The sequence below is a fragment of the Brienomyrus brachyistius genome, chromosome 5, assembly GCF_023856365.1.
Source record: "Brienomyrus brachyistius isolate T26 chromosome 5, BBRACH_0.4, whole genome shotgun sequence".
NCBI classification, from domain to species: domain Eukaryota; kingdom Metazoa; phylum Chordata; class Actinopteri; order Osteoglossiformes; family Mormyridae; genus Brienomyrus; species Brienomyrus brachyistius.
In genome coordinates, this window is record NC_064537.1 from 16,530,396 (window position 1) to 16,545,297 (window position 14,902).

Here is a 14,902-nt window from a genome sequence, read left to right on the forward strand (position 1 = left end):
GTCTGTGTGAGAGTCTGCGTGCGTCTGCAAGCGCCTGTGTGACAGTCTGCGTGCGTCTGCAAGCGTCTGTGTGAATCCGCGTGCATCTGCAAGCGTCTCTGTGAGAGTCTGCGTGCGTCTGCAAGCGTCTGTGTGAATCCGCGTGCATCTGCAAGCGTCTGTGTGACAGTCTGCGTGCGTCTGCAAGCGCCTGTGTGAGAGTCTGCGTGCGTCTGCAAGCGCCTGTGTGAGAGTCTGCGTGCGTCTGCACGTTTCACTATCTTCCAGGGGACGTAACAACGTAAAAGGACCCATGTGGCGTAATAGAAAAAGAGTAATAAACACTCCAACAATTCAACACTTCCCTCCTTTTTAATATTCTGCTCCATTAGTAACTTGGAGTTCTGAATTTTAATTAAGAAAACATTACATCGAATGAACACAGTGACACGAACACACAAAGAACAAATAAGAGCGATGATTAAGACGAGAGGACAGCACAGAACAGAACAAAAAAAAAAACTAATCTGATTTTAAAATAAAACCTCACTTCTGAATAAAACATGAAACTCTCAGTGATGTATTTACAGAGTCTTTCCAATGAAGCCGAAACACAGAGACACCTTCCAAAATGCAAGTGGAACGTTCTGGAAACAGGAGGCCACACGCAAGCAAGGTTTCCATGTCCCTCCAGTCAGTGACTCCGAAAGTCGAAGCACTTAGTCATCGGGAAGTGCGGCTGTCAGCAAACCTCGCTTACACACCACGAACGATACTGAGGGCTCAGCGGAACACTCAATATCTCACCCAACCTCTGAGATTACGGCTGGCGCAGAGGTTGCATAGACTGCCTGTTCTGGGCTGTTCCACTGGCTCGTATTCGTTGCAGTGGCCAGCAGGTGGAGCAGCAGCTAAAGATGTACATTGCATGGATCCCGTAAGAGGCCAGAGTGAGTCATGAAACACCCAGATGCACAAACGAGCAGAGATGACAGCTTTTGAGGTGAGAGTGTCAGCAGCTTAAATGAGCCGAGCATCTCAGAAGAAGCAGGGGCCCCAGAAGCCGCCCTCTCCAGCTGTCCTTAAGCACTTGGGGGCGTCTCATGCATAAAAGACTGGGAAGTCCACAGTGACCGCAGACAGCCAGATATGCAATCAGCAGTGAGAGCCTGGCAGCCACCAGCCCCTCATTGCGGGCAGCCTGCTAAATTAGAGCCCCGATCGGCAAGATTGCCCTCGAGTTGTGAGTTGGATGATTTTCTGGTTGATTCCGAGGGGGAGAAGAGTGGTCTTGGGTCCTTGGGTTGAAAAACTTGGAAGACAGGATCTTTCAACACCGAGAAGGGGCAGGGTCAAGAGGTGAGACTGGTGCCCGGAGCGCCCCCGAATCTCGGCACACGCCAAATACTGCGAGGGTGACGCCGGCTCATCACAGCAGCTCAGAACCCCATGCCAGCCGCGTCCCAAACATGGCAGGAAAACCTGGGATGCCTTTGGGCCGCCATTGTCACAGGTGGGGAGACAAACGGCGCCCCTCACAGACTGTCCAGAGGTGAACGGCATGGACAGCGCCCACCAGCATCTCTCTCAATGGTGTCAGGTTGTTCCGATCATATGACTTGACGGGCCTGAGTCTGGCAGTGATGGGAAAGGAACTGGGCCGTGAGTCGCCCATGAAGGAGGGAAGGAAATAAATTACCACTGAACAAACAGTCTATTGAGGCTTTAATGTCGTGATTTGCATCGCATCTGAACACTTTCATGCTTAGTCACCGCAGGTACATGGTTTTTAACTAGCTGTTGCAAAGGGAATTGCATTTTTGCACATTAAATTTAAGACAACAGCCATGTGGCGTATTATAAAACAACACAAGCCGAGAGACCCGTGTCACTCACCGCCTGGCTGGATTCGGACTCGTGGACCAGCGCCAATTCACAAACCCCTATGAGGCGTGTCCCCAGTCGCCAACCGAAACTGGCAATACCCCAGTACCCCCTGCCCCCGCCGGGATAAACAACCCCTCTGTATTTAGAAAATCGACTGCCAAAAATCGAAGCGCCAGTGATGTCGAAGAGCGGGGGGCATGGAGATGGCGTGGGCATGAGCGCCAGTGGGATGGAGGTGTTGGTGGGAGAGGAAGAGAGAACAGAGCACAGACTCCCCCACCCACCCACATTAGGACAGCTGAGAAGCACTGTGCTCCCCGCACCCCATGTGGGCAGAGGGGCCGTGCTCCCCACTTGGAAGCTCTCTAAAATGCTGTCACACACACATACACACACACACGCAATCATGCAATCATATCTTTGTGGGGACCGCTCATTCATTTCTATGGGAAAAATGCTAATGCTAACTATGACAACCTTAACCCCTACCCAGCCCTACCCAAAACCATAATCATAAGTAACCAAACAGAATACAAGAGTTTTCGCACTTTTAGTTCTTTCATTGCACTCACAAATTTTTATAAAGTAAAATTTTGCCATATAAAAAACAGGTTTTCATCAAGTTGTGGGGACATTTGGTCCCCACAAGGTAAGGTATACCTGGACCACACACACACACAAATGCATACAAACACGGCATAAACACACACACGCATGCATATATAAACACACACATATGCACTCGCTGACAGGCTGCACTGTGAAATGTATCAAGCCACGCTGCCTTATGTTTCATGTCCCTCATGGACCAGCGATCCTCTGAGGACTGGGGCCGCATCCGGTGGCCCAGACAGGACCGGTCCCTTGCTTCAGCAGTTCCGTTTGACTGAAGGTCCAAATGACTAAGCCAGACTGAACTCGCCTCTCCTCAGCCCGCGAAAGTTAGCAGCCAGCAACGCTAACGTCAGCAAGCAGCAGGGATGGGGGGAAATGCTACACGGGAGAAGCTGCCCTGGAGGCCGACTCCATCCCAAACTGCAGGGATCCGGCTCAGGGTCACCTCCACCTCTTGGGAGGCACCATCCAGCTATTGCGATGATGTGAGCTTCAAGAAGTCCCTCTGCTCCACCTTCCGGCCCCACGCGTCATCCTCCACCCACCACCTCTGAAGACACGGGTTCGGCACATCCCTCCCCGTGGAACCCGCATGTTCTTCACGGAACTCTCTCTCCACGGGCCGGGCCACCTGCCACTGACGCACACACCCGCTGTAAGTGGCGGCACGCGGTGAAGGGCTCCAGATCCTCGCCGACCTTACCTGGCTAAATAAAGGATGTCTTTGAAAGGACACCGAACCAGGCCAGGCTCCTGGATCGGGAGCTCGGGCCGACACCAGAGCCAGCGGGCCCCCGATCCGACGCCTCCTGATTAATTATTCAGGTCTGCGGCCTGAATGATGGTGGAAGAGAGCCAGATGGACTCGGGTCGACCCAAGAAACTCTCGCCTTACTTAATCTCCACGTCCCCCTAGAAGGGTAGATAATGCTTATTAGATGAACTGCTGTTTATTTTTAAATCACGGAATTGGACCACAGGAGCCAGACACATAACATACATAAATCAGGATAAACAATAGGGGCACGGTAACACAGACGCTAATGGTCAATAAAATCATTTACAATGTTACCGACTGCTCCTGATGCACGGCCATTTCACAGGACTACACGGATACCGAGCCCTCCCACCTGTCTGGGGTGTCAAAAACAAGTCGTCTGCTCTGTATTCAGATACCGCGTGACTGGCAGCCATACGCGGAAATTTCTGTGCTGTTCAGCCACCGGAGGGCGCCACCCTCAGCTGCTGGTGAACACCAGCAGCTTAGCCCTGACCTATCTTTTACTGTCCCATCCATCTTCCAACAGATTATCCTGGGTCAGGGTCACGGGGGGGGGGGGGGGGGGGGCGGCTGGAGGCTATTCCAGGAATAATGGGGAACAGAGCTGGTGTGCACCCTGGGCAGGACGCCAGCCCTTCACAGGGCACGTGCACGCACATCCACATGCATACACACAAACACACACACACACACGTACGCACATATTCACACTTGATGAGCAATTCAGAGACACCACTAACCACCGCAGCGTGTCTTTGGCCTGTGAGAGGTAGCGAAGGCAGTCGGAGGAAAGCCACGAAACCCAGGGAGAAAACACACACACACACGAAAGGTGGACGCAACTTTCCAGTGATCAAACTGGAAGTGTAAAGCGACAGTGCTCCTCCCCCGTAACTCGTTTAATCAGTTAAATGAAAACTGTTAGAGCAGGAGTATTCAACTGAAATGTAAAGAGGTCCTGTTAGAGAAAATTTCTTGAAGCAAAGATCTGGAAGATCATAAAGTCTAACTCTTTAGTGTGATATATATCACTGTCGCCTCACACCTCTGGGACCCGGGTTCGAGTCTCCGCCTGGGTCACATGTGTGTGGAGTTTGCATGTTCTCCCCATGTCGTCGTGGGGTTTCCTCCGGGTACTCCGGTTTCCCCCCACAGTCCAAAAACATGCTGAGGCTAATTGGAGTTGCTAAATTGCCCGTAGGTGTGTATGTGTGAGTGAGTGGTGTGTGAGTGTGCCCTGCGATGGACTGGCCCCCCATCCTGGGTTGTTCCCTGCCTCGTGCCCATTGCTTCCGGGATAGGCTCCGGACCCCCCGCGACCCAGTAGGATAAGCGGTTTGGAAAATGGATGGATGGATGGATGGATGGACATAGAACTTCGGCCAGCTGGCTGGAGTGAGATTTTCAGTTAGAAATGTCGGCACACAATGTAACAGTTCTTACCTTGTAAATAGTCTGCTTTTGTTTTTAACCCCGTAAATACACTTTTGACGTATCTAATTTTAGGTTAATAATGGAATAATACAGATTTGCAGTAGGATTTTCTGCATTAGTCTGAAAGCGTCATGCCAGATGCTTCAGATTTGGCAACCCTGAAAACGTACATTTTTTGTTTCACCTGAGTTGATTTATATAACCAAAAACATCACTTTATGCAGCTGTTAAAAAGCGGAAACTTCAACGAACATAAAATCACCAATAAACTACATCTATTTATCCAACATGTTATATAATACATATATAACCGTGTTTGAAAGCTTTTCTGCTGTATGATTTCAGGACAGTTTTGGTCACGGCTGTTAGCTTCGCTGCTGTTATTAACGCTAATGGCACATCAGCGCAGACAAACTACGAACTACGTCATGCTTTGTGGTTAAAGGCGTTTGACTTTCAATGGCGCGGCAAACGGTGGTTCTACTACTAAACCACTACCGAAAAGATGACAAACACTAAGCCAGTTAAAACAAAAGCGCCGTCAGTTTTAAATAATAACTTTCTGTTTTGGCTATTGGCCCGGGTCCGTATGGGATAGCTTCTGGGTCCGGACCTGGATTGCGGTCTGCCTGTTGGTGACCTCTGCTGTAGAGGATCCCTGCAATGAGTTGCTACCATGTCCTGGGTCATTCCCTGCCTTGCACCTGTAGCATCTGCATAGGACAAGCAAATACAGATGGATGGATGTGGATGGATGGATGGATGGATGGATGGATGGATGGATGGATGGATGGATGCAGAGGATCCTTTTCCTTCTCATTACCTGGGACTGGCATAACATCACAGTAAAATTGCAGCCTCCTTTTCAAACAGCAAGTCATGGGAAAGCAACCCTGATCCTCATCAACGAGGGGCAGATCACCCCCCCGCCCCCCAAAGCATGGGCAGGATGTGAGCCTTCTGTCCAGTGACCCATTTCTGTAGCATAAGTAAGGGGATGGGCTCCAGACAGAGCAAGCAGACCCGTTACAGTCAGAAACAAGGTAGGTGTGACGCTATAGGTCGTATATAAGGGTAGCACCAGTGTGTGATGTCACTCCGCAGTCACTTTAGGCGGTCTGACGTTTCTCTGCCTGTCACTCCTATAATACCGTACAGAGATTCAGGTTGCCACGGACCCTGACTAAAAGAGACAGACAGAGCATATTCAAAGCTCGGATTACAAACCTCAAAGGCAGAAGCTGCCGAAAAACGTTCTCCATAGCGACGCCCGCATTCAACGACAGCACGTACTCTCCGTCATGTCTGAGGAACACGCATCACGGAACGGAACGGAGACAGACTAAAATGAATATGACAGCTAGGGCACTCGCGGCGGTCACGTGTGATGGGAAGCCGGTTGATTAAGACGGATTTCAAGGAATCGGGGCTCCAGAAATATTCATAACCAAAATAATTTATACAGTTATAAAAGATAAAATAAGACATAACCAGCCCTGCACCGGAACAGCCCCACCGTTTAAGGCCGATCGATAGCACAGTGACTAGGAGTCATCTTCACTTAATGGTCTCAGGGATGTTGTTACTGCCGCGGATCTCCAGCAGGGGGTCCGGTGAGGCATCGCTCTGCGATCTGACCACCTGAGTCATGGTCGCCTACACCGCTTCTCACTTAAAGGGTACCAGTTGGAAAGAAGCAGATCTGAATTCCATCTGTTTGCCTCCAGACAACCTCCAAGGTACAGAAAAATCATACACAGGGACACGACGTTCAAGATAGGAGGTCGGCACAGAGACAGGCCCGAGGATAGCCCGTCAGACAGAGCCCCCGCTCCCCCCCCCCACCCAGCAGGACCAGAAGCGACGCAGCCGTAACACCTCCACGTCGACTCTGGAGGCATGATTAAATAATGGCAGCCAAGATGTCGTCGAGAAGATCCAGAGGTCATCGTGTAATATCACACTAAAATCAATTAATCCAGTTTTGTTCACTGTGGCCCTCTTACCGGCAGGATTCATGAGACCAGCAAGCCGAGTCATAAAGAAATACGACTGAAAATGGATTAAGGACCACAGCCACGGCTGATGGCAGACTAGCACATCCAGGCAGCCACACACAGCAAGCAGCAACGACAGACGGAGCAGGGAGACAGAGCAGCTCCTCAGAAGGAAGGAAGGCGCTTTACAAAAAGAGCTTTGTTATTAAAAAGAGGAGAAGAGGAGGACATCCCTGGTGAGCGGAACGAGATCCGACAGCATGGAACCTTCTGGGGTTTCCTGCATCCCTCTGTCTGAGGCCACGGGGCTGCGAGGGGATACTGCTGGGGGGGCTGGGGGAGCACATGTGGATTCTGTAGACCTGGGCGGGTGGGCAGACACACAGTGACAAACACACACACACACACACACACACACACACACACACACACACACACAGTCCCTTCCCTTTTGTTCTGTGACTAGAGCGGCGTGGGTGGGCGAGTGCAAGCGAGTGGATGCTGACGATAAACACAAGGCATGGTGGTGGGGGGGGGGGCTAATGAAACAGGGAGGATAGAGGTGGGGTGTCTTGCTAATGGGCCCCGCGATCCCTGCCTCACCTGCCTTGCTGCGCGGGGCAGGGGGGTTACTGACAGATGGGTGTTAGGAGGGAGGGGCAGCGCAGGGAGAGCTAGGTGACACCGCGTGGCGAGAGAGAAGACAGAGAGACGCACACAGAGAGCGAGACTCCAGCCTGACCGCAACCATTTGGAAACCGGGGATGAGGAAGCAGGTGGCCAGTGGTGGGGGGGGCGGGTTACAGCAATGCTACGGGCACAAGGAGGCACAGACGGGCACATGGTCATGCATGGGCACGCACACACACACACACACACACACACACACACACACACACACACACACACACACACACACATACACACACACACACACACACACACACACACAGGGCACAGCTTTCATCACAACAAGTCGTCTCGCCTTCTCAAAGCGTGGTGATCGGACACAGAGCTAATCTGCTTTACTTCCCTATTACCCCCCCACCCCCCAACCCAGCTCACCTCAGTCTCCTGAACGTCTCTGACTCCCCGGCTGAAAAGATCTCGGACCATGGTAGGAAAGTTCACAAGTTGGATGGGGGGGGCAGGACAGAAAAAAGGAGATGACGATGGGATGGGGTGGGGGGGTCAGGCAAAGGGGGGAGGAGGGGAAGAACAAACAAAAAGGAAGCGGAGAAAGGGATGAAAGGAGGCAGAGAGAGAGAGAGAGAAGGAGCGGCACGGACGGAGGGAGAGCTCTGCGCAGTGGAGAGTGCGGACGCGAGCACCAAGTGTCGGCGCACACACACACACACACACACACACACACACACACACACACACGCGCACAGACGCACACAGACACGCTCAGACGCACACAGACACGCTCAGACGCACACGCTCATGCGGGCGGCGCTACGACTCACTCTCCCTCTCTCTCTCTCCCTCTCTCTCTCTCTCTCTATCTCTCTCTCCCTCTCAGCCCTCTCTTAACTCCTTCATGGCCGGAACCCCACAGATAAACAGAGCCTGTGGCCAGCGGAGCCAACTCAGCGGCAACCAACACCCCCCCCCCCCCCCCCCCAACAAACATCCACCCCTGCCTAACACCTCACCTATTAATAATTGCTATACAGCTCTGAGAACAATGATGTTAAGTAGGACAAACTCCTACTGACCCACAAAGAAATGAACAACTCTTCATGCACCAAGGTTATAAAAACCTCCACAAACAGAACAAAGCATATGGGCTCCTTGTCCTTCTCAGGGCAGCGATGTTCCTTAGCATACCAAAGGGGGATCTCACTTCTCCAGAGAAGCAACAGAGGGTCAGCCCTGTCTGCGTTCCTCCTGACTCAGAGGAAAACAAGAAACTGAGTCAGAAAATCAGCCCTCTGCCGGGTGACTGCAAGGCCTTTGTCTACCCGCCAGTGCTTATAACACAGGAGGTTAGTGCATATGGGAGGATGGGTCCCGCTCTCTGTCCCAGTGTTAATTAAGAGATGCGGCGAACACACCAAGTCCTCCTCAAAAACAGAGGACACTCATCTTCACGTGGCAACTCACACAGGAGCTTTCTGGAGCTCCCACTCAAAGGAGGATGAGCGCGCTCACACGAGATCTCCAGGGTGTCAGCAGGACAGTTCCCACTTCCCAAAAATAACGTCCGACGTGACGCAAAGTGTGCCGGGCTCAAGGAACGGGAGCGGCGAATGCGGGAGCGGCGAATGCGGGAGCGGCGCATGCAGGAGCGGTGCATGTAGGCGCATGGCCTTCCTGCAGCTGAGAGAAGATTCAGAGTGCATCTATACGGTGATTAACAGAAGGGCCCCGAAGCTACAGACAGAGAGAGAGAGACAAACGAAAGAGGAAGAGAGTGAAAAAACACAGATCTGCTGTGGTGAGGAAAGAGGGGTAAACGTTGTTGGATTCACCACTCTCAACCTACAACATCTACACATACTTATGCTCCTTATAAGTGGCCTGGCCTCCATCCTGACCCCCCCCCCCCCCCCCCGTTTGCCATCTGGTTCTGGGACCGGGTCTTGGTGAAGATTTAATGCATGAGAGCAGTATCCATGAACAAACCCAAGCACGGTGACGAGGTTCACAAAGATTTTTCAAGTTAGTGACGACTACCACAAGGACAAAGCACTTGGTAATCTGCTCACAAGTTATTGCAGCTTTGAAAAAACCTGCACTTCTTGAGATTAATGCCTCTGTCCTCCCAGTTCTCCCAATAAAACCAGGCTTTTCAACCCCTGTCCTTGTCGCTGAAGGTCAGGCAGCTCAGGACCAGAGGATGTTGCAGCCCTTCTGTCCACCCCTGCTTGATTTCACACTGCCAGTCATCCTGACCGCACTTCACAGCCAGTGGAGTGATGACACAGATAAACAATCTCTCTCTTTCTCTCTCTCTCTCTCTCTCTCTCTCTCTCTCCCCATCTTTCTGTTTATCTCTCCTTGGTTTCAGACTAAATCTAAATCTGGACAGAAGCTGTAGCCATCAAGTTACGTATCATTTAATGGGAGCCAAGAATGGCTGATAACAACATCAGATCCCTGGTGATGTGCTGCACTTCGATTTCCACTCAGCACCTTTCAGAGCCAACAAGGGTCTTAAAAACGACCAGACGGAGCTTTTCACAGGAATCTGCGACAGGGCACGTCCAACAAGGGCTCGGCGAGAAACAAAGACGTTGGGTTATGGCCAATAAGGGTTAAATACGCCTCTTTGAAAAGCGAATTCAAATCTTTTCAGACAGAAACTACCACCGGTTCGCTGCCCAAATGATTCCTTGACCCAAGTCTTTACAGGGTTTGAGATCTACTGAAAGACACTTCAGGCATATCAGGATAAAGCATGAGCTCACCACCATTAAAGAACCTGGGGAGAGAGTGTTTCTTCTCGACCCAGCATGCTTTCAATCAGACCGAGTAATGGCTTTTAAGTTCCCGTTATGCAGGCGGTGCCGTGGGCGACCCAAGCATCCTGTAATTGACGTTATAAAGTGCACATTACCATCACAGTGAGCGTCTCCGTAGCCACAACAATATCGTCATGGCATCCACTCGTACAACCAGAGATGTAGTGCAATCCGTGCATTTGTACTGCGAACTCCAAGCAGCCAGGAGGTTCTCAAAGATCTCCTTTATTTTAACTGCTGTCGTGCTCAGAAACATCGTCGCAGGCCATCCTTGGAGATCCCAGCTTATAGCACATGTTGGTAAAATGATCAGTGCAATAAGCAGCCAGGGAAGAAATCTCCAGGTCTTATATAATCATAACATTAATCGAGAGTTGTGACGGCACCAGCAGGGCTGAGTGCACGCAGTCCCATCGTTGCAGGTGCACTGGAGACTGGGCGTCAATGGAGAAGGCCCTCGGCGTGCTCAGCTGTGGGGCAGGAAGGCAGCTTAGGGGCTTCCTCTGGCCCAGAGCACTCCACCTCCCTGGACTGGCTCCAGAGATGCTCTCTGCAGCCAGAGTGACTCGGCATAGCGAACGGGAAGTGGCTTCCATTCCCGCAGATTAATGGATTCTGTCTGTCTGGCTTCTGGCTCAGCTCTGACCAGCCATTCCATAGCTATCTTCCCGGGCCCCACCCCCTGGGCCCGCCCCCGGCCCCGCCCCCGCCCCCCGGGCCCCACCCCCCGCCTCACAGCCCATACCCCTGCTGTCCATGCCATAGGCAGTGACACTGAGCCAGATGGATGGGGCTACGCGTAAGGGATCAGAGAGAGTCTGAGCACCAAGGAGAACGGAGCAGGCCTTTTGGTAGGAACTTTCTGGATAAGTGATCATAAGCATGCATCATAGCAGAATAGGCATCCAATAAACCCTCAGTTTACCGGGTGAGCTGCAGACAACTTAGTAAATTCGAAAGTAAATTTGTGATTTCCGGCTCTTTGAACAAGAAGGGGCTGCCGGCCCAGGGGCTCAGACAGGTTGGCTGGGAGATGGTCGTGTCGGCAGCAGCGTGGGGATGAAGGAGATAAATGACATGAGTGAACAAGTCTTGGAGCTACGTCATCTTCAGAGATCAGACAGTGACTCAACACCACAGCACCGACCTTAAACTGTGCCACAGCGTGACCCCAGATAGCTATATCTCCATATCACGGGTGTCCCGTCAAGAGACAGCCGTCCATGACGCCGCTTATCTTACCGCGGTCTCCTTGGCCGGGCGGCCGGGGCATGCGGCGTGCTCACTGCAGCCCGCTCCAGTGCATTAATCTCCAAGCACATTTGCGACAGGGGAGTAGGTCGCAGGCAAGGATGAAGAGAATGAAGAGACTCATGTAAAGCACTCTAAGCACGGCAGCCCGGCCGGAAGACCTTGCCGCCGGACTTCATTACACGCAGGTCGATGTTCCTTAACCTCAGAGATGTACCGTTTATTATGTCACTGTGTTCTTCGCTGCATTTCAAAGCAGTTTAATCTTGTACCCCGGGATTGGCGAACGAAACAAAAAACCCATTTCGTTTGCCAGTGGAATTATGTCACGGCTCAGTACCTACACTGAATAACAAAATATTAGCAATAGTCATTCTGCCTTTTGAAAAAACTGTTCGGGCTCTGTGTCTGCATGTGTACGAGTGTGTTTTGGGTGGGGGGGGGGGGGTTATGTTTAATTGCAGGGGACCAAATTATGGGGACCAAATGTCTCCAACAATATAATAAAGACCAGTAATTTTGACATTGTGAGGACCATTTTTCAAGTCAGTGATCTGTGAATGCAATCAAAATATTTTAAAAGTCTCATATTTTGTTTGGCTACTTATAGTTAAGCTTAGGGCTGGGTAGGGGTTTAGGTCGTCATGTTGTGATTAGAGTTGTCCCCATAGAAATGAATGGAGAGTCCCTACAAAGATATAATTACAAACCTGTGTGTGTGTGTGTGTGTGTGTGCGTGTGTGTGCGTGTGTGTGTTGGAACAGGAATCGGAGCACAAAACAGTACCATAGCAAAGGCAGGGACAGCTTGACTGGTACCTCATATTCACAGCCGACTCTCCCCCAAGTCACATTTTCAGACGAGTCGCCACAATGTCCGTTTGGCATGTGGTACTGGTTGCCGAAGCTGGAGTTTAAGGCTTCAGAACCGCCTCTCCTGTCCTCCTTTGATCAGCTTACGGAAGCCTCATTATCTCAAGGATGACCCACCAGGCACATGCAGGTCAGATCCAACCCATGATCATCAGCACTGGGATTCTTTCCTTCCAAAGCCTGGGAATCTTCTCTTCTACAGAGTGGAGCTCAGCCCAGGAGAATCAGTGTGTGTGGAGTGTCTGTGCAACAACATCATCGAACTACATGAATAATGCATTAAATCATGATGTTCACGGTGGCCTGTAAGGTCCAAAAATGGGAAAAAAAAAATAAAAATCTTCTGACTACGGACTACGACTTATAAAATCTGGACACACGTCAGCTGTAGCAATAAAACAGGAGAAAATGCTGTTGGCTGTAGGGCTTTATCTCTACCCTCTACAGGCATTTATCACAATTTACCAAAGGACACACCATTCTGACTTCACTGTTAATTAAGGAAGGTCAATTAAGATAAGATCACAGTCGGCTGCAACCACGGAACAGTCACATACTCACAGACCATTCGTCGTCCAACAAATCCAAACTGTTAAATATCATGATATAGAGAAAAAAAAACACTTAAGACTTCATTGACTAGAAAAGGGAAAATCCAAAGCAGGAAAGAGAAAACTCGATGGTGAACACATATTCCACGCCAGGGAGGACACAGGATCTGTAAACTACCATTTCAATTAAACGGACCAGGATTTTACTTAAACGTTTGCTGTGTGCTGATTGGTCAGTCTCCTATAATCATGCGTGTGCCACTAAGGTTCATGGGAAACAGCTGGATGAATCTCTCAATCACGGAAACAAACCAGCCAAAGCACAAGAAGAACTGAACTGTTTAGCCAAGCACAGGAGCCTTTCAGTTTTAAAGCAGTTTGTAAAACCTGAAGTAGCTCAAAGTCTCTTTCCTGACATGCCTCCCTGCGAAATTCCCCATCTGCGTTGATTAATCTCATGCATAATTCCAGCAAAGTCTGAGTCGTGGTGGTTTGAAGGATCTGTCTGTGAATCCTGAATCCTCACTGCATTACGTTACCACTGCAGAAAGCGAAAAGCCAATATGGAGGGGAGGAAACCTTCCCGACCAATCAGGCACGCCGCCACACATCCTGGCTGCCCAATCAGAACAAGAGCTCTTGGAGAATGCGTTCAGGACATGAGGTTGAGGGGAAGGTCCCGCCGGGGTTGTCAAAGGGTATGGGAAGTTCAACAGGATGGAGGCTGTTGGCTGTGCAGGTCACCTTTTGATCCAAGCACGTAAGAAAATCACACATGTCTGACTCATACCCAGATTAGCCATTTGAAGCATGAACATCAATTATAGGACTGCCAATTCCCCGAGATGTCGGATTTCATCACACTCACGAGGGCAGAGCATGGAGGAAAACCATCAATCACACAACAATGCACTGTGACAGACACCCAGTGAAATCACCGATCGCGCTTTGTGTTCTCTGCATCATGATGACTGGTTTTGTTTTACTTACCCCAGAAGCATGAAGCAAGGGCAGCAAACTTGCGCAGAAGTCATAAATAAAGACGCACCAACTCAAAGCTGGACCAGATTAAACGAAATCAAAAACAGGTCGAGAAAAAATGTCCCTGCAAGTCGACGCTATCATCACGGGAGACAACAAAACAAAAAAAAGTGAAAATCTACTAATATACCCTGAAGCATCATTCACAGTTTAGACTACAGCATTTCTACACTTTCACATAGCTGAGGCTATTCCAGTCAGTGACAAGACATTTTTTATCTGGTACCTCCAGCTTCGTATCGAATCTGCCCAGAAATGAGTTGACTGGAGAAGACAAAAAAGTGACACCCAGCGTGGAGATGTGAGAGCAGCAGCAGCAATCGCCTCGCGGTGCTCACTATGCTGCCGTACCTCTGATGTCTCAGTGCTGGTTTCCTCTCCAGACGCTGCCTCCTCACTGCACACTACCAGGGGGAGGTGACCTTCTGAACGCGTGTTAGGCACATTTCATGCTAAATTAGGTGTATAAAACAACAGACCTATGAACACAAATCCAACATTGGTCCCCATGCCCACTGGTTCCAAGACGGTCCCCAATGCCCACTGATACGAAGATGGTTCCCTATGCCCATTGGTACCAAGACAGTCCCCAATGCCCACTGATACCAAGACGGGCCCCCATGCCCACTGGGACTAAGATGGTTCCCCATGCCCACTGGTACCAAAATGGTTCCCCATGCCCACTGGATCCAAGATGATTCCCCATGCCCAGTGATACCAAGACAGTCCCCCATGCCCACTGGGACTAAGATGGTTCCCCATGCCAACTGGTACCAAAATGGTTCCCCATGCTCAGTGATACCAAGACGGGCCCCCATGCCCACTAGCACTGAGACCGCTGGCCATGCTATCTGGTACCAAGACCATCCCCTAAGACCACTGGTAATAAGACCCCAAAATGTCCACTAGACTTTAAGCTTTTAAACGAGATCGCACTCATGTCCAGTGAGATCCCCCCCCCCCCATTCCGCCCCCAACCTCCCCCAGGAAGCCAGCCTCTTCCTGAGCAATAATTACAAACAGC

General features: G+C 50.6%; 1 protein-coding gene across 5 annotated transcripts in view; it reads right to left on the minus strand.

Moving 5' to 3' along the window:
- Positions 1 to 14,902, minus strand: part of tanc2b (tetratricopeptide repeat, ankyrin repeat and coiled-coil containing 2b) — a 165,196-nt gene that overhangs the window by 80,197 nt on the left and 70,097 nt on the right. The window contains exon 1 of one of the 5 annotated variants that reach the window (XM_049015379.1): positions 7,759 to 7,874. The exons of the other annotated variants lie outside the window; for them this stretch is intronic. The gene's annotated coding sequence lies outside the window, so the exon portion shown is untranslated. Of the gene's footprint in view, positions 1 to 7,758; positions 7,875 to 14,902 lie in introns of those variants that run through there. 5 annotated transcript variants of the gene reach the window in all.